General features: G+C 35.7%; 1 protein-coding gene across 6 annotated transcripts in view; it reads left to right on the forward strand.

Moving 5' to 3' along the window:
• Positions 1–25414, forward strand: part of LOC115212791 (serine/threonine-protein kinase MRCK gamma) — a 428828-nt gene that overhangs the window by 167034 nt on the left and 236380 nt on the right. For 2 of the 6 annotated variants that reach the window (XM_029781487.2, XM_036503704.1), the window contains one exon: positions 9516–9562. The exons of the other annotated variants lie outside the window; for them this stretch is intronic. The gene's annotated coding sequence lies outside the window, so the exon portion shown is untranslated. The remainder of the gene's footprint in view (positions 1–9515; positions 9563–25414) is intronic. 6 annotated transcript variants of the gene reach the window in all.

A 25414-nucleotide genomic window follows, 5' to 3' on the forward strand; every position in this document is an offset into this window, starting at 1 on the left:
ACGTTGGTAACGATCATGCTCGAATGGTGCTTTTTAAGTGCCACTGGCACGGAAGCCGGTTAGCTGCTCTGTCAATGATCATGCTTGTATAGTGCTCTTTGCACCTTGGTAGCATGGACGCCAGTCATCGAATTTGATTTTGATTTTGATTGATTTCACTTGCCCCAACAGGTCTTTGCAAGCAGAGTTTTAGTATCTAACAGGCTTTTTTCAGATTCTGTCTACCAAATCTTTTCACAATGTTTTGGTTGACCTGGAGTTAGAATTGAAGACACTTGCCCAAGGTGCTGTAGTGATATTGAACCTGAGATGACATGGTTGAGAAGGAAACTTCTTAACCACACTACCATGTCTGTACCTACACTTATACCTTATTAATGTAGACTCAATTAATATCTCTTAATTTCTTCATTCACTCCTTACTGTACTTCATTTTTGTTGCAAGTATCTATGGAATACTCAGCCATTTAGTGGGGTCAGTCTATACTTCATTTTTGTTGGAAGTATCTATGGAATACTCAGCCATTTAGTGGGGTCAGTCATTTATGTTATCTGACCAATTTTTGTTTCTTTAGGAGAATATGACGAAGTGTGTTGTAGTGGAATTGGTACAACCAGTAGGGGGAGTCGTATATCAGTTGGAGTTAAGTGTCAGTTACATGTTACAGTCGAATTTGAGTCACAGTGAAGGTAGACAGTTCAAATTCAGTGTCTTGCAGAGCTATCAATGATAGTATGATAGATGAAGCAGTGTATTACCATTTTGGTATAGAAGAGATACACTGTATCTGATACCAAGAAAATGTCGTAGCAACTAGAGTAGATACAACTGCTACAGTCACAACAGCGGCCACACATTCTAACAATGGAAAACACCATGTTCATAACAAAGTGGTAGATCTATGTCTGCAATCTAGTCACCAATATTCTACTTCACTGTATCACTTTCGTAGCTGATCACATATAGAATCATGAGCTAATCTTTTGCTGATGTTTGTTTTGTCCCACAGAAGTGCATGAAAGGTGATGTCAAAGTTGACAGCATTAGAAATCTAAACATAAAGAGAGAATAACTAAATACCTATTTCTTTACTACCCAACTAGGGGCTAAACCCAGAGAAGACAAACAAGGACAGACAAATGGATTAAGTTGATTATATCGACCCCAGTGCGTAACTGGTACTTATTTTATCGACCCCGAAAGGATGAAAGGCAAAGTCGACCTTGGCAGAATTTGAACTCAGAATGTAAGAACAGACGAAATACCTATTTCTTTACTACTCACAAGGGGCTAAACACAGAGAGGACAAACAAGGACAGACAAACGGATTAAGTCGATTATATTGACCCCAGAGCGTAACTGGTACTTATTTAATTGACCTCGAAAGGATGAAAGGCAAAATCGACTTTGGCGGAATTTGAACTCAGAACATAGCAGCAGGCGAAATACCGCTAAGTATTTCGCCCGGCGTGCTAACGTTTCTGCCAGCTCACTGCACCTGTGATAGACTGATGTTCTGACCAGGAGGAGTTTCATCACTCATCCCTTAATGTGGCGGAAACTAAATAACTAAATACCATCAAGCATTTTACCAAGTATGCTATCAATTTGGTTACCCCTGTACTATAGGTACAAGACCTTAAATTTTAAGAGAGAGGAGCAGGTGAATACAGCCCTCTTCAAGTGGCCACAACTAAGATGTGTTTCACGACATCTCAGCAAGAATCTCTGTTCCTTCGTTAATTTTGGTTGTCTTTCAGTTTCCTGTTTGTCTCTACTAATAACATCAATGTAGGTGAATGGTCTTCATTCTCTATTAGAGGGCAGAAATCTACAAAGTATATCATTTGCTATGGCTTTTGGTCATCACAATAGCAGTGGCCAGCAAAATTTACTCTGTGTTGAATCACAATGATGTGTCTTGAAATCTTTTTTTAGTCTTGTGTTTATACCACGAAATGTTTTGAATTGTTAGTGTGTGTGCCATCAAGGTAATTTTGAAGCTTTTTCTTCATAGTTCAGGTTTCAGCTCCATATTGGAGAATGCTCTCAGCACATGCACCAAAGAAGGCCAACCTTATTAACTTTGAAATACTTGAATTTGAAACGATTTGAAGCTTGTTAAGCACACGCCTTACATGTTAAGAAGTCTGTTTTATTGCCAGCAACATAAGCTCACCATCAAGTAGAAGCAATCAAGACATCAATACAATTTGTATCTTTCTGATTTCGACCATCTGAGGATCTCATTCTCATACAAGACTTGTTAATAACCCTTAGGAATGTTGTGGTCAAGATCAATCTGTTTCTTAATGTAAAGAGGACTGGGTACTTGACCATCAATTAAGAGAAAAGCCATCTGATAATTTGTTCCAGTGATGGCATAAAACTCAACAGTCTTGAAAACTTAATTGGTTCCTAGCTTTGTTGATATTTGAAGGCTGAGATTGGTGTTTATAATGTAAAGGAATGATATTGCATGTATGATTCTGCCATCCACTGTTGTTATTGCTAAAAGCAATTATAAACAACGAAAATATTTTGGCAAATTAAATTTAAATGTTGAAATGAATCTAACGGTTTTTGTGTGTTTCTTAAATGGCTTATAAACACCTTCCACGCTGCAGTTGTTTTCGACCCAGCACACGATCTCAGACCAGGTCACTTGCTATGCAAGTACATCTCCGCAATTATATTAATTTCTTGCATTATCTCAAAGTTACACATTTATAAGAAAGTCATACACTGGGTTGAATCAATCCTTGTATATAACTGGTACTTTTTGCAAAATAAAAATTGGAGTTATTTAACCCCAGATAAGGCCATGATAGAGCATAATTATGATCAAAGACATTTCATCCATGACTGTCTTGTCTATTTTGTATATCAGTAATTACATTGTCTGATGTGTCCTTATTTAAGGCAAACAAATATGATTTGAAGGAGGTTTAGTTACTATTTCTAGCTGTTAAATTGTCACTGTAGAAGCTCCATCACTGATGTTTGTGGTGATATTTTTATTGGATTTAAAGTATATTGTTAAATCTAATCCTTTTCTAAATCACAATTATCTATAGATCTGATACATGTTACTAGTTTCCACCACATTAAGGGATGAGTGATAAAACTCCCCCTGGTCAGAACATCAGTCTATCACAGGTAGTATTTCTCAGAATTGGAGCAACTTTTATCTTTTTTTTTATGACATTCTATATAGAGAAATAGTGTTGTCAACTAATGATTTATTATTTCCTGCATTGTGCAGTATTTCAGCTGTCTTTACATTCTGACTTCAAATTCCGCCAAGGTCGACTTTGCCTTTCATCCTTTCGGGGTCAATAAATTAATTACTAGTTGCATACTGTGGAGTTAATCTAATCGACTGGCCCCTCCCTCAAGATTTCGGACCTTGTACCTAGAGTAGAAAAGATTTTTTCCTGCATTGTATTATGTGTTCCTTAAGGCGGCAAGCTGGCAGAATCCTGAACGTGTCCGGAAAATGCTTTACAGTATTTCTTCTCACTTTACTTTCTGGTTTCAAACTCTGCCAAGGTCATCGTTGCCATTGTCCTTTTGGATTCAATAAATGCACCAGTTGAGCATTGGGGTTGATGTAATTGACCACACCTTTCCACAAAATTTCCGGCCTTGTGCTTCTAGTAGAAAGAATTATAAATTTGTTCCACTAGCTCCCTGTTGTAAATGTCAATGTGTCGTTCTTGTATGTCTGATGTATCAGTTTGAATTTTAAACATTACTCCATTCATATTTACATTGAAATTTATATTCATCTCAATCGAAGGAGAGGAGCTTTCTCCGTCCAGGTTGCGGATCCGTGGAATAAGCTGCTGGACGAGATAGTGAAGATGCCGACGACCGCTCGGTTCAAAGTCTCTCTGGACCAGAAATGGCCTGAACTCTTTGCATGAACACCCTCCCTGTGCATAACTCCATGTCCTCCTACATGGCCTTGCTTTTTGAACCCAAAAATTAACTTAACTATGACATAGTTCATCTGATGGCATATAACAATGCACTTTTCCCCCTTGGAAAATATCTCCAAAAGTCAGCTTAAGGTCTACATTCAAACCTGGACCTGCTATAAGCTTTACTTATAAAATTATATTTTCCTGCTAAAACTGGGATGCTTCTAATATGCTCGTGCATTTTTCATGCCATCAAATATGGCTGTTCTGTGGCTTGCCAGTTTGTAGTTTCATGCTGATAAGGAAGGTTTTCGTTCTAGTGTTTTGCTTATATATCTTAACTTTGAGTTTGCAGTTAGGTGTAACATTTGTGCTTTTAAGAGATTTTTTTTTTAATGATTTAATTCATTGATTCTGTAACTAGCATGTTTTTGGTTCATGCAGTATACCATCCACATGGTTAGTGTGTACTTATCACCTGTTCTATCTCTGTGTGGGTGAATTTCTTTTCTTCTATTGTTTCTATAGCTCTGTCTACTAATCTATTTAGGCACCTATTATTAACTAATGTTTGTTTTAAGAATTTAAAAGCTCATCTAAGAAGACATTCCCCATCAACACACACACACACACACACACACATACACACACACACACACACACACACATGCATGATCTACATTTTAAAATGTATTGAATATTTTATTGAATAGTACTCTTAATCATTTAAGATCTTCATCATCATCATCCTCATCATCATTGTCTCTTCCTCCCTTTCTCTCTCTCGTACATATACAAATGTGTATATATATATATATATATATATATATACACACACACACACACATATGCACGCGTGTGTGTATGCTTGAGTCTGTGCGTATAGAAAAATATTGACAAAGCATATCTTTTCTATAGATTCCTCTTTGCGCAAATGATCTGTTTCTGTTGTAATTTTCTTTTCCCTTTTCAGCTCTGGTTATTATTATCATTATTATTATTATCATTATTATTATCATTATTATTATTATCATTATCATTATTATTATTATTATTATTATTATTATTATTATTATCATTATTGTTATTATTATTATTATCATCTTTATCATCATCTGTAGTTGTAGCAGTGGTATCATCCTCATCAGTCTATTTCGGGGAGTGAGAAACAAAGATATTTTAGCAGCTTGATCAGTTCTCTATTTTCTTTACTTTGTCCCAATAATCTTTTTCTTTCGTCTCCCGTTTCTTCTTGTTTTTCATAAACTCGTTTGCTTTTGCTTCCTTTAAAATATTTTTAGAGAATAATATTGATTTTATGTTGTTAGTTATGCCTTCCTTTGTTGGTTTCTTGTTCTTGCAGTTCTATTAACATGTACATGTGCACATGTGTTTGTGTGCATATATATATATATATGCATGTGTACATTTATATGTATATATGTAGAAATATATATATATTTATATGCATGTATACATATATATGTATGTACGTAGAAATATTTATATACATTTATTTTATATATATGTGTATATATATATATATATATAATATATATATATGCATGTATACATATATATGTATGTCCGTAGAAATATATATATATATTTATTTTATATATGTATATATATATATATATATATATATATACATGTGTACATATATATATATATATATAATATATATATATATGCATGTATACATATATATGTATGTCCGTAGAAATATATATATATATATTTATTTTATATATGTATATATATATATATATATATATATATATACATGTGTACATATATATATATTTATTTTATATATATATATTATATATATATATATATATAAAACATACAAGTCTCTTTGAGAAGTTTCTCTGAGACAAAATATTATAGCTGGCACTGTTCTGTTTGTATACACATTAGAAACATTATACGCATGGTTATATATAAATATATAAATAAATGTGTATGCGTGTAAATGCATATATATATGTGTATGTATGAGTGCATGCATGTATACTACTTTTGTTTATCAATGCATTCATCCATCCATCCATCTATCTCCCTGTTCAACTGGGTGGATGAATCAACAAAGAGAGTACCACTCAGTACACTTAGTTGCTGTGCTGTTGTGAGTATCTAATCACAGGCTGGTTTGACTCCTCATCACTTGGTTGGTTACTAGCAGCAAGACATGCCCATGCACCAAGACAGACACATATGAAGTGACTTCAATAGCTGAGGTTGTGGGTACATTCTGGGCTTACAAAACTTCTATGTGGAACTAATCAGCCTGTTATGATGTGTGTGTGTGTGTGTGTGTGTGTGTGTGTGTGTGTGTGTGTGTGTGTGTGTGTACATTCACATATGTATTTATATATTCACTTATGTATATACGCATATGTATGTATACATACTCATACATGCACGCATATATATATATATAATCAAAATAAGCAACAAGAATGACTCCGGTAATTTGGTACAACCGTTTCGTATTGGCTGATGAGTACTCAGCATCTTAAATCTGTTGTAATACTTACAAGATTTAATAAAATGATGTAGTATGAAACGATCGTACCCAATTACCGGAGTCATTCTTGTTGCTTATTTTGATTATAATCACCCCACGGATTTTTATGGATAACACCATACAAAATTCTGGTGCATCTAAATTAAGTACCATATTCATTTGAATCTAATTTTTTGCTGAACTTATATATATATATATATACACACATAAAAAGTACAGGAGTGGCTGTGTGGTAAGTAGCTTGCTAACCAACCACATGGTGCTGGGTTCAGTCCCACTGCGTGGCACCTCGGGCAAGTGTCTTCTACTATAGCTTCAGGCTGATCAAAGCCTTGTTTGTGGATTTGGTAGACAGAAACTGGAAGAAGCTTGTCATATATATATTTATGTATATATGTGTATATGTTTGTGCATCTGTGTTTGTCCCTCCACTATTGTTTGACAACCGATGTTGGTGTGTTTATGTCCCCATTACTTAGTGGCTCGGTGAAAGAGACCAATAGAATAAGTACTAGGCTTACAAAGAATAAGTCCTGGGGTCAGTTTGTTTGACTAAAGGCGGTGCTCGAGCATGGCCGCAGTCAAATGACTGAAACAAATAAAAGAATAAAGAATATATATATATATATAAAGTTTTTATATGTTAGTTGCTTTATTCTAGAGTTTCTTTGCCCTTCTTGTAGATGCTGATGATACCATACTGATGATACCATACTGATGATACCATACTGATGCTGATGATACCATACACCAGTCATAGATATGACATCTTTCTGTATTACTTGATTGATAAAACAAATGACTGATTCATGTTTTACTTCATCAGGTATTTTTAGCATCTCCAGCTACTTGCCTTGGTTTCAGATCCCTAACATCTGTCAACTTTAATAGCTGGTCCTGGTCCCTCTATTGGGTTCACTTAGTGGTAGTCCCTCTCTTTCCCACACAATGTGGATTTAGTAATCTCTTGTACTGGTACTCCTTTACCTCTTTATCCTTTGTGTCAGTGAAAACTGGTGCACTGCTATCATTTGGTACATATTTCTCCTCACTAATATTTTGGTTCACCACATGCTTGGCTGATGCTCTGGAACACCTCACATCTTTGATCTTCTTGCCACAGAGCATTGGCAGACATTGTACTTTCCATTTCCTGCCATGGCATATAGCTTCTCTTTTTCTTTGCTTCCCTGTTTTCCTTCAGTCTTATCAAGCCAAGCTTGTCCCTTAACTCTAACAGTGCTTTCCTTTGTGCCATTCCATCACCATGTCCCCTTCTAAATGATGGAACCATACTCCAGTTACAGACCTGATCTCTTGTTTGCAGCAGGCTGTCGTCATCTCCTCCTCTTCCTCCTCCTCCTTTTTATTGTGTATATCTCCAAGTATAATGAACTTTCTGTAGTTTGTTATTGAGTAAGTCTGCGAAAGGACCCCATAGAAACTGTCCTTTTATTCATCTGTCAGTCCTAATTGAGATGTATGAGCCAAGATAATTGTAACTAATATGCTGCCTGTCACTTCGTAAGCTTAATTATCCTGTCTAACTACTTCTGTCATTCTATCCATTTCACTGCTAGCAAAATGTCTACTCTAGCCAACCCAACACTGTTACTCACCCAGAACTTCTTGTACCTGTGTTCATTGCCCGTGAGGAACAAGACCCTCCACTATTTCATCTCGTGTTCACAGAACACTTGTACTTCCATTTATGTCGTGACACCTCTGCAATTTATTCAGACCTATCTTTTGTCAGTGTTCATTGTGGTAGTCTCGTGCATCTGACTTGAAGAGGAAAGTTTCTAGTGATGTCTGTTTTGTGCATCTGCAAAAAGAGGAGTTAGTAATCATCTGATGAGGGTTCAAGGGTTTCTCTTTTTTCTTTTTACTTGTTTCAGTCATTTTGACTGTGGCCATGCTGGAGCACCGTCTTTAATCGAGCAACTCGACACCAGGACTTATTCTTTGTAAGCCCAGTACTTATTCTATCGGTCTCTTTTGCCGAACCGCTAAGTGACAGGGACATAAACACACCAGCATCGGTTGTCAAGCAATGCTAGGGGAACAAACACAGACACACAAACATACACGCACATACATATATATACATATATACGACAGGCTTCTTTCAGTTTCCGTCTACCAAATGCACTCACAAGGCTTTGGTCGGCTCGAGGCTATAGTAGAAGACACTTGCCCAAGGTGCCACGCAGTGGGACTGAACCCGGAACCATGTGGTTGGTAAACAAGCTACTTACCACACAGCCACTCCTGCGCCTTTATACATTACCAAATGTTTCCACCTTATTACCCTACTGTGGTGAGCAGCACCAATATAGTAAGTGGTTGTCCAGTTGACATTTAAGGGTTTTGTGTTGTGTTTGCGACTGAATCACACACACATTCTCATACCTGGTTGCTCACTAGTTTTGTACTTTTTGCTTTGACCTGTTTCGCATTGTATATGCCTTGTGACATTTTTTTTACCTTTGCCTTTCATCCTTCGGTTAAATAATATTGGTGTTAGAATCAACTGCTTTTTTTTTGCCCCTACAAAAATTGATGCCCTGTATTTGACAAAAATATTTTGAGCATCTTACAAAATGCTTTGTGGTATTTGTTCTGGCGTTTTATGTGCTGTTTCTAATCCTATTATCAATGTTGCTTTCATTTTTTTGCGTTAATAAAGTACCAGTCAGGAACTCAGATTGATCTAATTTATCATTTTGCTCCCCCAAATTTCAGGCCCTGTGCTTGAAATTTGGGGAAGCAAGACAGTCATTGAGGGCTGAAGGCTGGCAAAATCATTGAAGCATTGGACTGAATGCCTTGTGATATTGAATTATGACTATGTTCTGACTTCAGATCTCACCAAGATAAAATTTGCTTTCCATCTTTCCAGTTTTAATAAAATAGAGTTTTGGTCAACAGCTAGTGTTGATATAATCTTCTGTTCTCTGCCCTCAGAATTTCAGGTTTTATGTGTATTTTAAAACAATAATTATTTTTTGTTGTTGTTCTTGCTATTATTAATATTTCTTTTTGTTTATTGTAGGTAAGTCCCATTTTATTGAGATTGAACTCTTGATGATCTTGTTTAGGGTAAGACACATTTATTTATAACTCTCAAATTGATGTTTATGTGCCACAACAAACTGTCATTTTTTCTCTCTCTCTCTTTTCTCTCACACACACACATTCTCACACCTGGTTGCTTAATGAATTAAGATGAAAGAAGTAATGGATGAGGCTAACTTGTCAAATACATCCTTCTGTTAAATTCCTTCAGGCTTCTCTTGAAGTGGAACAGAAGTGTCAAAAAGATAAATAATATACTGAGTTTAAGTCATCATTGTTAGGTTTTGTTTCAGCACTCTTTCACTTTGATCTCAAGGCCCTTATGATTATATAGGATTTTGTAATCTCAAATCCTTTTCAACAGATGTCCTGCTCAGAACTAGTGGTATATCAGTGACGTTTGGCTTCCTTAGTTACACTGCTTTTAATAATGTCTTGCTAGTTTGCTTTCATTTCCTTATTGGATATCATAAGTAGTGAAGATGTGTGGCTTCGTGGTCAGAGTATTCACCTCACAATTGTAAGGTCGTGAGTTCAATTCCTGGCAGCAGATTGGGTCTGTGAGCAAAAAGCTTTATTTCTACATTGCTCCAGTCCTCAGCTGGCTAAAATCAGTTGTACCTGTATTTCAGCTTCATCATACTCTCTGTCACGTTGAATCTCCTTGAGAACTATGTTAAGAGTACGTGTGTTTAAGGAGTGCTCAGCCATTTGCACATTAATTTCATGAGTGGGCTGTTCCCGTAACCAACAGACTGCCATTATCATAAGTGGTACTCACTAGTATTATGACTTGCTCATTTTAGTTGACTGTTCTTTTCATAAATACTTCTATTGTTTGTCAAATAGTCATTTGGTATAACTTATTATTCTGTCACACCCCATTTATATATATATATATCAAGAGTATATAATTGTGAGTAAATCACATTTATAATGGAGCAGGTTATAAAACCCTTACATGCCTAGAAATAGCAGTCAAAACTACTATGAAGCCACTACAATCACTCATATTTAATCTCCTCAACTATAAATACTGTCGGCAAGTGACTTGACAAAAAACTAAAATTTAAATAAAAGTAAAAGATTAGTCCTCTACTGCAATTTCGAAGTTAGGAACCAAAAATGGATCCATTCTCTTCAGAAAGACATTCCTGTACATAGAAATCAACACAAAAACACACCTCCCTGTTATAATTATGATTTATTCATAATTATATACTCTTCTTTGATGAAATAAATTGTTGATTGCATGGCCACTGATATATTCGTAAATAATTTTGAATTGTTTACGATATATCCTAAGTAATGTATTTTTACATTCATTTCTCTTTATATATATATATATATATATATATATAATAACAAAATAATAGATAAAACATATGCATATATACATACATATATGTACGTACCTAGATCTATATGTATATATGCATGCATATATGGGTACAGGATGCCAAAAAAACGTTGAACACAATGAGAAACGAAAACATTAAAACAAAACCATGAAAACAGACATTTTTTTAAACAACGAAAAAACAGAGTACAAGACATACAACACAAGGAAAATTCCCCTTCCTCAGCCGCCCCTGCTTTGTCTACTCCGTGTTTCGAAGGTAAGGGCGAGACACGACTTCATTGAAACAGCCCTTCCCGCAAAGCAAATTAAATAAAATTTGGGATTTTTTGCAGAGGGGTAAAAGTGGTAACAAGAACAGGACAGCAAAAGCAAAACAAGACAGTAAAAATACAAATAAAAACAGTAAAAGACAGGACAAGGAGAATAACAGTAACACAATATATATATATATTCAAATGAATATGATACTTAAGTTGAGGCACCAGAATTTAGTACGGTATTATCCATACAATTTCAAAGTAAGGTGATTAAAATCAAAGTAAGTAACAAGGATATCCGGAGGTAATACAGTACGATTGTTTCATGCAACTCCATTTCATTGAACAATGCAATGTAAAGCAATCTTCAGCTGCACAAAGACGTAGAATTTAATTAAATTAGAACAGATGGACACATTAGTTTAATTATACCTAAAATCTCCAAGAAGTTAAGGAGATAGACAAAGAACGTGTTGTTTCTACTCCAACATTGAAGTTAGTACTCAACACATGTACATACAGTCTTATTCTTCTACAACACAGTCTAAGGATTGTACTTTTGCTACCGCTGTCCTTCCTCCCCAGATGTGGCTTCACAACCCATATGTTTCACTGCCTTCTCTACCTCATGTTCACCTCCACTACATTATGTCAACCTCCATGGAACATATTTACCTCTACTCCTTTGTAACTGCTTCTTCCACTACATCATATATGACTATAGAGTAGAGATTGTTTCCCTCAGGCTGTACATTTTTATGGTATGAGTTACCTCCATAAAACCCCAGTTTATCCTGATTTTCTAGTGTAAGCTAGATGCAAAATTCCGACTGTTACACAGCATCCAAAACTACACTCTACATTGCTACTTACTTCTTTCAGTAAATAGAAAGAAGAGTATCATCATCATCATCGTTTAATGTCCGCTTTTTATGCTAGCATGGGTTGGACGAATGACTGAGGGCTGGCGAACCAGATGGCTGCACCAGGCTTCAATCTTGATCTGGCAGAGTTTCTACTGCTGGATGCCCTTCCTAACGCCAACCACTCCAAGAGTGTAGTGGGTGCCTTTACGTGCCACCGGCATGGGGGCCAGTCAGGCGGCACTGGCAACAACCTCACTCGAATCTTTTACACATACCACCAGTGCGGGTGCAAGTAAGGAGATGCTGGTAATGATCATGCTCGAATGGTGTCTCTTACGTGCCACTGGCACGGAGGCCGGATAGCCGCTCTGGCAACGATCATGCTCAGATGGTGCTCTTAATGCCCTACTAGCATGGGGCTCGAGTGCCAGTAATGCAACGCTAGTAACGATCACGCTTGAATGGTGCCTTTTAAGTGCCACTGGCACGGAAGCCGGTTAGCCGCTCTGTGCTGCAGAAATCCTGATCAATCTGAATCAAAATGTTTGAGTAAAAATAATGCCCTGTAGCTTGTCCTAAATGCCCACAAAGATATTAACTTTTATGCTGTTGGTGAACACTTGCAATAGTAATACTTAGCAATAACAGATATTCATTATGAGCCCCCATCCAGTGGAATTGATCAGACTAAATACAACTGTTTCTGACTGTTTTCTCTTCACTGTTGTTGCTTAATCCTAGGTTATACATGTTCCAGTATATTCTTTGCTGTTTCAGCTGTGACCATGCCATCTTTTAGGGTTTTTTTAGGGGCCTGGATGTGGGTTTCAGAAATAGTATATGTCTACAGCTACTCTATCCAATGCACCTTTCCTTTTTTTTTGAAGATGGCACAGTGCAATTTGAGGGACAATGGTTGCTATTTTTAACTGCTCAGCCTACCCTTTAGTAGCTCCTTTCATTAGCTTAATCTTCTCTTTATTGTAAAATTTGGTCTTAGAAAAGATGTTGTTCGCTTCATATTTAAGACGTAGTAAAGGAACTGGCAGAGAGTTGATTGATTAAATGTGTAGAAGTTCTCCTTGACTCCTCCTCCTCCTCCTCATCGTCGTCGTTGTCATCACCATCATTATCACACCACCCCCACCACCAACAACAACAACAGTTTTTCCATGAGTTAGATCAGTTTGTGTTACTGTATCTTGCCACTCATATTGATCTTTAACCAAAGATGGGTCAAACAGATCTGTACAGATACATCTTCAGTCAACTCTTTCTGACATAACAATCTTAAGACCTTGACCTCTCAACTTATCACACACACACTTACTTCATCTTCCTCCTTTGCTCTTTCTTGTAGTCAACTATTTCATCATATGCTATTCCTGAATGGCAAACCAGTTCTTGAAGCTCAGATCTAGTTTGAATTTGCATATTACATGCTTATCTGTGGCTTAGAGTTTTGTACCAGTCAGGCAAACTGAGGTGAGAAGAGTTACACACTCTTTGCTGTATTCTTTTAATAGTTTGTAGACTTTATCAGAACCTAATGATAATTATACTTTGCATGGCTCAATTTAGCATGTTTTCTTGCATATAATTAAATACTTCATATATTTGAATTATTTGTCAATCAGAGTTGTAAGCCCTTTGTTTAAAAGCATAAATATGATGGTATGTGTGAGTGTGTATGCATACACTCACACATATAAAATACAAACCTGGTTTTATGGTTAAAGTGTTTTGGATTCAAACTCACTACATAGCACCTTGGCCAAATGTCTTCTACTATAGCTTGAGGTTGCTCAAAGCATGTGAGTGGATTTGGTAGATGGAAACTGAAAGAAGCTTGTCTTTGCGCTCGGTGTTTGTGTGTGTGTGTGTGTGTAGATGTATGTATGTATATGTGAATGTGTATGTTTGTGTCTTTGTGTCTCAACATTGCGTGTATAGATGTATGTATGTATATGTGAATGTGTATGTTTGTGTCTTTGTGTCTCAACATTGTGTGATTGTCATAAACATATGACATTCATTTCCAATATTCTCCAGAAACATGTCTGGCTATGGGCAAGTTTTACCTTACTCGGAAACACACCAGTGTTGGCAACAAGAAGGGTAAGAAGTTGTTGAAAATGCTTTCAGAAAATCTGCTTTGATAAGACTCTGTCCAATCCATGTGAGCATGGAAACATTGATGTTAAAAGGATGCTGGTGCTGATGATAATGATGGTGAGATATACTTACACACAAACAGAGACATCAGATAGACATCTTAAGAATGCAGGCAATCATTCATGGCAACACAGCGATAACATATTTTAACTTTTGTCAACTCATCAGATGACAGTTCAATACCATTGCTATTGAACCAAATATTGCAAGTTTTCCAGTTTGGGTTAATACATCATGAGAACAAGAAAAAAGAAGTACAACAAACAAACAAACAAAACAAAACAGGTTATGAATTGTATTAGTTTCAAAAATTGCTTTTCGTATTTTATTTACCTGTTTTATATATTTTATATATATATATATATATATATATGACTGACTGAAACAAGTAAAAGAATGAAAGAATATATTATATATGTATATATAATTTTTATTTTCTGTTGTCTTTACATGGAGTTGTTTCACAGAATAGAGCTGTTGGTTAATAAACTAATGGATGTTGGGCTGTACTGATGATAGTAGTGTGCAAACACATGCACATGTACATATGCATTCATTCATACATACACACACATACATATATACATACATATACACACTCACACCGCCATATGTATACATACACTCACATACATATGCACGTTAGTGTTGTTCTGCCTCAGCCAACAATAATACAAATAGTTTAAACAGTGAGATATATTGGGCAGGACACCTTCATCAGAATTCTCTCTCTCTCTTTCTCTCTCCCTCTCTCTCTCTTTCTCTCTCCCTCTCTCTCTCTTTCTCTCTCCCTCTCTCTCTCTCTTTCTCTGTTATGCTGTATTGATGTGTAGACATAAACACACACACAGACACACATACACACACACACACACTCTAGGCGTATACACACATTCTCTGTCTCTCTCCCTTCTCACATACCCACTACTGTCTGTCTTCCTTTCTCGCAAACCCATTTCTTGTTTCCCCTTTCTCTTCCCTCTTCTATCTCTTTTCCCCCTTCTTTCTCTCTCCCCCTCTCTGTCTCCCCTTCTCTGTCTCTCCCCCTCTCTCTCAATCTAGCATGCTGTAATGATTATAATGTTCTGTAATATGGTTAAGATTCTACCTACATGCATACATACATTGCTCACACACACACACATGCACACACACACATTCTGTTTCTCCTCTGCGCATACATACATTACTCACACACACACACACACACATACACACACACATTCTGTTTCTCCTCTGTGTTGTGATGACGTGGGTGATGATAGTGATGACACGAGTCAGTTATGACAATAATGCAATGAGGATGATCTTGACATATGACCGTGAAGACAATGATGATGATGATAATGGTGATAATAATATTTACTGCAGTGGTATTAATGGTGGTTAGAGCGATGGTGTTGATAGTGGTGATGATGATGAGAATGTTGATGATATTGACGATGCTGGTGCTTGTGGCAATTATGATGATAATGACTATGATAGAAATGATAATTACCACAATAGCATTGAAGGTGGTGGTGACACTATGTGGTGTAAATGGAGAGGAGGATAAAGGTGGTGATGGTCATGGTGGTGGTGCTGAGGTTGATGATGATTGGGAGGAGGGGTAGGACAAGGGTGGTGGTGGTGGTGATGATGATGATGAAGATGAGGAGGACAAGGTTAGTAGTGATGATGATGAAGAGGAAGAGGAGAAAGAGAAGGTCAGAGGTAGAGATGATGATTTTAGGGGTGGTAAGGAAGATGAGGAGGATGAGGGTGGTGGTGGTGGTGGTGATGAGGGGGAGAAGGACGACGGTAGTGGGGAGGGATTTTAGGAGTGGTGATGACAATGATGATGATAGTGTTGATGAAAATAGAGAGAAGGTCAAGTATGGTAATGAGGTTGATGATGATGCTGGCGGTGATGATGATGATGGAAAAGACGAGGATAAAGGTGGTGGGTGGTGATAGTGACGGCAGTATCAACTATTACAATGGTATTGATGGCTGCAATGATGGTAATGATGATAATGGTGACATTAATGATGATGACAATGTAGATGATGATGATGATGATGATAGTGACAACAATATTTACAGTGATGTCTACGTTGATAATGGTGATGATGATGATGTCAATGCTAGGAATATATATATCTTCTTGCTGTTTCTACAAAAGGTTTTATTTTTGGTTTGTTTTGCTCCAATATTGCCCCCTCCCATACACAAACACACACACACACACACACACAAACAGGCACACACATACACAACTACGGACTATTAACTTGTATATTATGCTATGTTTCTCTTAATCATTTTTGTTTGATGTCTCATGTGTAATGAACTGTGTGCTTGTGTGATATCGTTGTGTGTTTCTGTAGGCTATTTGTAATTATTTTTATATATTTGTGGGTTTATATAAACCTGTATATCAATATAAATACATGTGCACACACCCATACACACACAAATACATACACACACACCATATATATATGTGCATCATTCTGGTGTTGAATTTACAAATTAACTTTATAGACCAACTCAATAGAACTAAATACCTCTAGCAGATTAAATATACTGTGTGGAGTGTATACATATGTATATGTATGTATGCATATGTATGATGTGTGTATATGTATGTATATATATGTATATGTGTGTATATATATATATATGTATATATATAAATATATAAATATATATATATATAGGTATATATATATGTATATATATATATCATCATCATCATCATCATCATCATCATCGTTTAGCGTCCGCTTTCCATGCTGGCATGGGTTGGACGGGTCAACTGGGGTCTGTGAAGCTGGAAGGCTTCGTCAGGCCCAGTCAGATCTGGCAGTGTTTCTACGGCTGGATGCCCTTCCTAACGCCAACCACTCCGCGAGAGTAGTGAGTGTTTTTTATGTGCCACCTGCACAGGTGCCAGACAGAGCTGGCGAACGGCCACAAACGGATGGTGCTTTTACGTGTCACCGGCACGGGGCCAGGCGATGCTGGCAACGGACACGAACGGATGGTGCTTTTACGTGCCACCGACACGGGGCCAGACAGAGCTGGCAACCGGCCACGAACGGACGGTGCTTCTACGTGTCACCGGCACGGGGGCCAGCCGAGGCTGGCAACGGACGCGAACGGATGGTGCTTTTACGTGCCACCGACACGGTTGCCAGACAGACCTGGCAAACTGCCACGAACGGACGGTGCTTCTACGTGTCACCGGCACGGGGGCCAGCCGAGGCTGGCAACGGGCACGGACGGATGGTGCTTTTACGTGCCACTGACACGGGGACAGACAGAGCTGGCAAACGGCCACGAACGGATGGTGCTTTTACGTGCCACCGACACGGGGCCAGACAGAGCTGGCAAACGGACGGTGCTTTTACGTGTCACCGGCACGGGGCCAGGCGAGGCTGGCAACGAACACGAACGGATGGTGCTTTTACGTGCCACCGACACGGGGCCAGGCAGAGCTGGCAAACGGCCATGAGCGAATGGTGCTTTTACGTATCACCGGCATGGGTGCCAGACGAGGCTGACAGCAGACACGAACGGATGGGTCACTTAACCCCTGCTTTCTCATATATGTTTTGATTTTGATTGTTCTCACTGGTCTTGCCGGGTCTTCTCACGCACAGCATACTTCCATAGGTCTCGGTCTCTGGTCATTTCCTTGGTGAGACCTAGAGTTCGAAGGTCGTGCTTCACCACCTCGACCCAGGTTTTCCTGGGTCTACCTCTTCCACAGGTCCCCTCAACTGCCAGGGTGTGGCACTTTTTCACACACCTATCTTCATCCATTCTCACCACATGACCATACCAGTGCAATCGTCTCTCTTGCACACATCTGATTCCTCTTAGGTCCAACTTTTCTCTCAAGGTACTTACACTCTGTCGACTATGAACACTGACATTACACATCCAACGGAGCATACTAGCTCATTTCTCGCGAGCTTACGCATGTCCTCAGCAGTCACGGCCCATGTTTCACTGCCATGTAGCATGGCTGTTCGTACACACGCATCATACAGTCTGCCTTTACTCTGTCTATATATATATATAGATATATATATATCTATATATATTATAATATATATATATATATATATATATATATATATATATATAGATATATATATATATTGATATATATATATATATATATATATATAGATATATATTATATATATATTATATATATATATATATATATATGATATATATATAATATATATATTATATATATATATATTGATATATATATATATTGATATATATATATATATATCTATATTGATATATATATATATATATATTTGATTATATTATATATATATATATATGCTATATATATATATATATATATTGAGATATATATATATATATATATATATTGATATATATATATATATATATATGGATATTATATATATATATATATATTGATATTATATATATATATATATATATATATATATATATATATTGATATATATATATATATAATATATTGATATATATATATATATATATATATATATATATATATTGATATAATATATATATATATTGATATATATATATATAATATATATATATATATATAATTGATATATATATAGATATATATATATATAGATATATATATATATATATATATATATCATATGATATATATATATATATAGGTACATATCTGTGTATATATATAGGTATATATCTGTGTATATATATAGGTATATATCTGTGTATATATATAGGTATATATCTGTGTATATATATAGGTATATATCTGTATATATATATAGTATATATCTGTGTATATATATAGGTATATATCTGTGTATATATATATAGGTATATATCTGTATATATATATATATCTGTGTATATATCTTTATATATATATATAGGTATATATCTGTATATATAATATAGGTATATATCTGTGTATATAATAGGTATATAGTGTGTGTGTATAGTATATATCTTTATATATGATATATATATATATCTGTATATATATATAGGTATATATCTGTATCTATATATAGGTATATATGTGTGTGTGTGTGTATATATATATATATATATATATATATAGGTATATATGTGTATATATATAGGTTATATGTGTATATATAGGTATATATGTGTATATATATAGGTTTATATGTGTATATATAGGTATATATGTGTATATATAGGTATATATGTGTATATATATAGGTTTATATGTGTATATATAGGTATATATGTGTATATATATAGGTATATATGTGTATATATATAGGTATATATGTGTATATATATAGGTATATATGTGTATATATATAGATTTATATGTATATATATATAGATTTATATGTGTATATATGTAGGTTTATATGTGTATATTATATAGGTAATCATATCATCATCATCATCATCGTTTAAAGTCCGTTGTTCCGCGCTAGCACGGGTTGGACGGTTTCGACGGGGTCTGGGGAGCTAGGGACTGCCCCAGGCTCCAGTACTAGTGGCAGAGTTTCTACGGCTGGATGCCCTTCCTAACGCCAACCACTCCGCGAGTGTAGTGGGTGTTTTTACGTGCAACCTGCACAGGTGCCAGAGGGGTCTGGCATCGGCCACGTTCGGATGGGTGCTTTTTTTATGTGGGGGGGGGGGGCAGAAATATAGGGGAGCACCAGTGGGGAGGGGTGGTGGTTCAGAGAAATGATGACAGGTTCTAGGCAAGTAGAACGTAGGATATCAAGAGAGGGGGTAATGCATGGTGAAATAGCGTATTGAAGAGGGGGGTTCGAAGAGTAGACACCTATTATGGTGGGGGGAGAAGCGACATCCGGTATGGATGGAGCAAAAATATAGAGATATCCGGTATTGGTGGTGGGGGGTGGCAGGGCGGGTGCACCGCGAATACACGATGGTTGATGAATACACGAGAGGCGAGATGGGTAATGGATAAATTAGTTAAAATAATTAGATAGATATAGAAATTAGTTAAAAATAGTTAGATAGATAAGAAAGCATGTATGATTGATGGGGAAGTGAAATAAATAAATAAGCATTCAACTTATCTGCTAGATGACTGAATGGATGAAAGAGCAGAAGTTTGGGGCTGCGTTTTTTTTAAGTAAAGATTGCGGAGGAAGAAGAAGAAGGCGCGAATACACGATGGTTGATGAATACACGAGAGGCGAGATGGGTAATGGATAAATTAGTTAAAATAATTAGATAGATATAGAAATTAGTTAAAAATAGTTAGATAGATAAGAAAGATGTATGATTGATGGGGAAGTGAAATAAATAAATAAGCATTCAACTTATCTGCTAGATGACTGAATGGATGAAAATGAAAGAGCAGAAGTTTGGGGCTGCGTTTTTTTTAAGTAAAGATTGTCCGAGGAAGAGGAAGAAGGAAGAAGAAGGCGCGATTACACGATGGGTGATGAATACACGAGAGGCGAGATGGGTAATGGATAAATTAGTTAAAATAATTAGATAGATATAGAAATTAGTTAAAAATAGTTAGATAGATAAGAAGCATGTAATGATTGATGGGGAAGTGAAATAAATAAATAAGCATTCAACTTATCTGCTAGATGACTGAATGGATGAAAGAGCAGAAGTTTGGGGCTGCGTTTTTTTTAAGTAAAGATTGTCCGAGGGAAGAAGAAGGCGCGAATACACGATGGTTGATGAATACACGATAGGCGAGATGGGTAATGGATAAATTAGTTAAAATAATTAGATAGATATAGAAATATAATATATAATATATATATATATATCGGTTATAATGTGTATATATATATAGGTTTATATGTGTATATATATATATAGGTATATATGTGTATATAATATAGGTTATATGTTGTATTATATATAGGTATATATGTGTATATATATAGGTTTATATGTGTATATATATATAGGTATATATGTGTATATATATATATAGGTATATATGTGTATATATATATAGGTATATATGTGTATATATATATAGGTATATATGTGTATATATATAGGTATATATGTATATATATATATATATATATATATATATAGGTATGTATGTATGTATATATGCATGTATGTATGTATGTATATATGCATGTATGTATGTATGTATATATGCATGTATGTATGTATGTATGTATATATGCATGTATATATGCATGTATATATTGCCAGCCCCGCCTGTCACCTGTGCAGGTGGCATGTAAAAAGCACCCACTACACTCACGGAGTGGTTGGCGTTAGGAAGGCATCCAGCTGTAGAAACATTGCCAAATTAGACTGGAGCCTGGTGCAGCCTTCTGGTCCCAGACCCGGTCGAACCGTCCAACCCATGCTAGCATGGAGAACGGACGTTAAACGACGATGATGATGATGATGATGATGCATGTATATATGCATATATATATTTGTATATATGCATGTATATATGCATATATGTATATATGCATATATATATATATTATATGCATATATATATATATATATATATAATATATATGCTATATATATATATATATATAATATATGCATACATACATGCACAATATACATATGTATATATGCATATATATGTGTATATATGCATATATATGTGTATATATCATCATTATCATTTAACATCAGTTTTCCATGCTAGCAAGGGTTAACCGGTTTGACTGGGGTCTGGGAAGCCAGGACGCTGCACCAGACTCTAGTCTCATCTGGCAGTGTTTTACAGCTGGATTGCCTTCCTAACGCCATATGTATATATGTTTGTATATATGTATATATGTATGTTTATATGTGTATATATATATATGTATATATATGTAAATATGTTTATATATTGCTTAATCATTTTCGCACACCGTCTCCGGTGAAGGGATATATGGAATATCCCAGAAAAAGCTGTAAGACCTCTTTATAAATATTGTGAAATTTTTCAAGCCTCGGATTTTTATCTCATTCTGTTAATTGTAAATATATATATATGATATATATATAATATATATATATATAATATTATATATAGGTATGTATATATAATATATATATAGGTATGTATATATACATAGATATATAGGGATGTATATATACATATATATATAGGTATGTATATATACATATAGGTATGTATATATAATATATATATAGGTATGTTAATATACATATATATATAGGTATGTATATATACATTATATATATAGGTATGTATATATACATATAGGTATGTATATATACATATATATATAGGATGTATATATACATATATATATGTATATATACATATATATATAGGTACGTATATATGTATATATACATATATAGATATATATATATAATATATATATATATTATAGGTATTATATATATTATATATATGTTTATAATATGTAGATGTATGTGTGTGTGTATATATATATATATAATGTTTATATATATGTAGATGTATGTATATATATATATGTGTACATAATTTAGAGAAAAACCACTATTAAGCAATTCAATAAAGAAAGATATTATTCACACCATATAGAAAACATATACTATAAAAAAAACCTTATTTTAAAATTCAATAAAGTAAAATAAATAGTGAATAGTAGTAAATAGACTTTTTACTACTTCTACTATTTACTATTTATTGTACTTTATTGAATTTTAAAATAAGTTTTTTTTTATAGTATATATTTTCTATATGATGTGAATATTATATTTCTTTATTGAATTGTCTAATAGTGGTTTTTCTCTAAATTATATACATATATTATATATTTTGAAATTTGATTTAAAATTGTTAGATTGAATGTTTACCTGTAAGTTTTGGAATTATATTCCCTACTATTATTTATATATATATATATATGTGTGTGTGTTTATATATGTGTGTGTATATATATGTGTATGTGTGTGTATATATATGTGTATATATATGTGTGTGTATATATATATGTGTACATATATATATGTGTATATATATATGTGTACATATATATATGTATTTACATGTGTATCATCATCATCGTTTAACGTCCGTTTTCCATGCTAGCATGGGTTGGACGGTTCAACTGGGGTCTGGGAAGCCAGTAGGCTGCACCAGGCTCAGTCAGATCTGGCAGTGTTTCTACAGCTGGATGCCCTTCCTAACACCAACCATTCCGCGAGTGTAGTGGGTGCTTTTTACATGCCACCAGCACGGGGGCCAGACGAGGCTGGCAACAGCCACAATCGGATGGTGCTACTTACGTGCCACCGGCACGGAGGCCAGTCGGGGCGGCGCTGGCAACGGCCACGATCGGATGGTGCTTTTTATGTGCCACCGGCACAGGGGCCAGACGAGGCTGGCAACGGCCACAATCGGATGGTGCTTTTTCCATGCCACCGGCACAGAGGCCAGACGAGGCTGGCAACGGCCACAATTGGATGGTTCTCTTACGTGCCACTGGCATCACAGCTACAATTTCCATTGATGTTGATTAGTGTGTAAATCTTAGAGGGAAATATCTTGAATAAAATCATAATTAACTGATCCTCCTGTATTTTCTTTCACTCAAAGCCAAGAATTTTTCAGAATCCCCATTAGTGTTTTTATAAGTATGTCTTAATATGTGTTGCATGCTTATATCTATGCGTGTATGTATACGTATACATATGTATATGCATGCTTATGTGTGTGTTTAGTATGTAACTATTGTTAGCATATGTGTATACATGTGTATGTGTGTGCCTGAGTGTGTATGTGTTTAGATATGCAGATGTGTAAGTGAGCGGATATAAGAAAAACCTAGTAAGTAGGTTTTTCTTATATCTTATAAGTGTATATATATGTATATATGTATATATGTATATGTATATATATATATATATGACGAGGTGGTGAAGCACGACCTTCGAACTTTAGGTCTCACCAAGGAAATGACTAGAGACCGAGACCTATGGAAGTATGCTGTGCGTGAGAAGACTCGGCAAGACTAGTGAGACCATAACCCGTGGCCTCTACCTGGTATGTAGCCAGTCGACTTATACATACCTTTCCTTCTTGGGACACAAAACTCCACTTGTGAAGACCCGTTGAGGCAAGTGATGAACATCAATGGAAATTGCTGCTGTGATACCAGTGCCGGTGACAAGTAAGCGAACTATCCGATTGTGGCCGTTGCCAGCGCCACCCCGACTGGCCTCCGTGCCGGTGGCACGTAAAAAGCACCATCCATTCGTGGCCGTTGCCAGCCTTGCCTGGCCCCTGTGCCGGTGGTATGTAAAAAGCACCATCCGATCGTGGCCATTGCCAGCCTTGCCTGGCCCCCGTGCCGGTGGCACGTAAAAAGCACCGTCCGTCCGTGCCCGTTTGCCAGCTCCGTCTGGCACCTGTGCGGGTGGCACGTAAAAAGCACCCACTACACTCACGGAGTGGGTGGCATTAGGAAGGGCATCCAGCCGTAGAAACACTGCCAGATCAGACTGGCCTGATGCAGCCTTTGGGCTTCCCAGACCCAGTTGATATATACATATATATATTATATATATATATATATAATATATATATATATATATATATATATATATAGATTGATAGATTGATAGATAGATAGATAGATATAGATATATATATATAGAAGATAGATAGATATATATATATATATATATATATATAGATAGATAGATATAGATAGATAGATAGATATATATATATATAGATAGATAGATATATATATATATATAGATAGATAGATATATATATAGATAGATAGATAGATAGATATATATATAGATAGATAGATATATATATAGATAGATAGATAGATATATATATAGATAGATAGATATATAGATAGATAGATATATATATATATATATAGATAGATAGATAGATATATACACACACATAGATATATAGATCAGGTAGATGGCCCTGCTCGATCTGTAGAAAAGGTGTAGGTAGAAACTCTATAAGATGCACCAAGTGTAAGCTATGGACACATAAGAGATGCAGCAATGTCAAAGGAAGGCTAACTAGGAAGATGGTTTTTGTAAGTGGCAGATGCTCAGGAACAATAAACACTGAAAATGCTCTGAGACCAACTTCCGTCACTTTCCAGGGAGAAAAATAGAAATAGTTGATAGTTTCCGTTACCTAGGTGACCAAGTCAGCAGCGGGGGCGGGTGTGCTGAAAGTGTAACTGCTAGAGTAAGAATAGCTTGGGCA

This window comes from Octopus sinensis, linkage group LG6 (genome assembly GCF_006345805.1).
Source record: "Octopus sinensis linkage group LG6, ASM634580v1, whole genome shotgun sequence".
Classification (NCBI taxonomy): domain Eukaryota; kingdom Metazoa; phylum Mollusca; class Cephalopoda; order Octopoda; family Octopodidae; genus Octopus; species Octopus sinensis.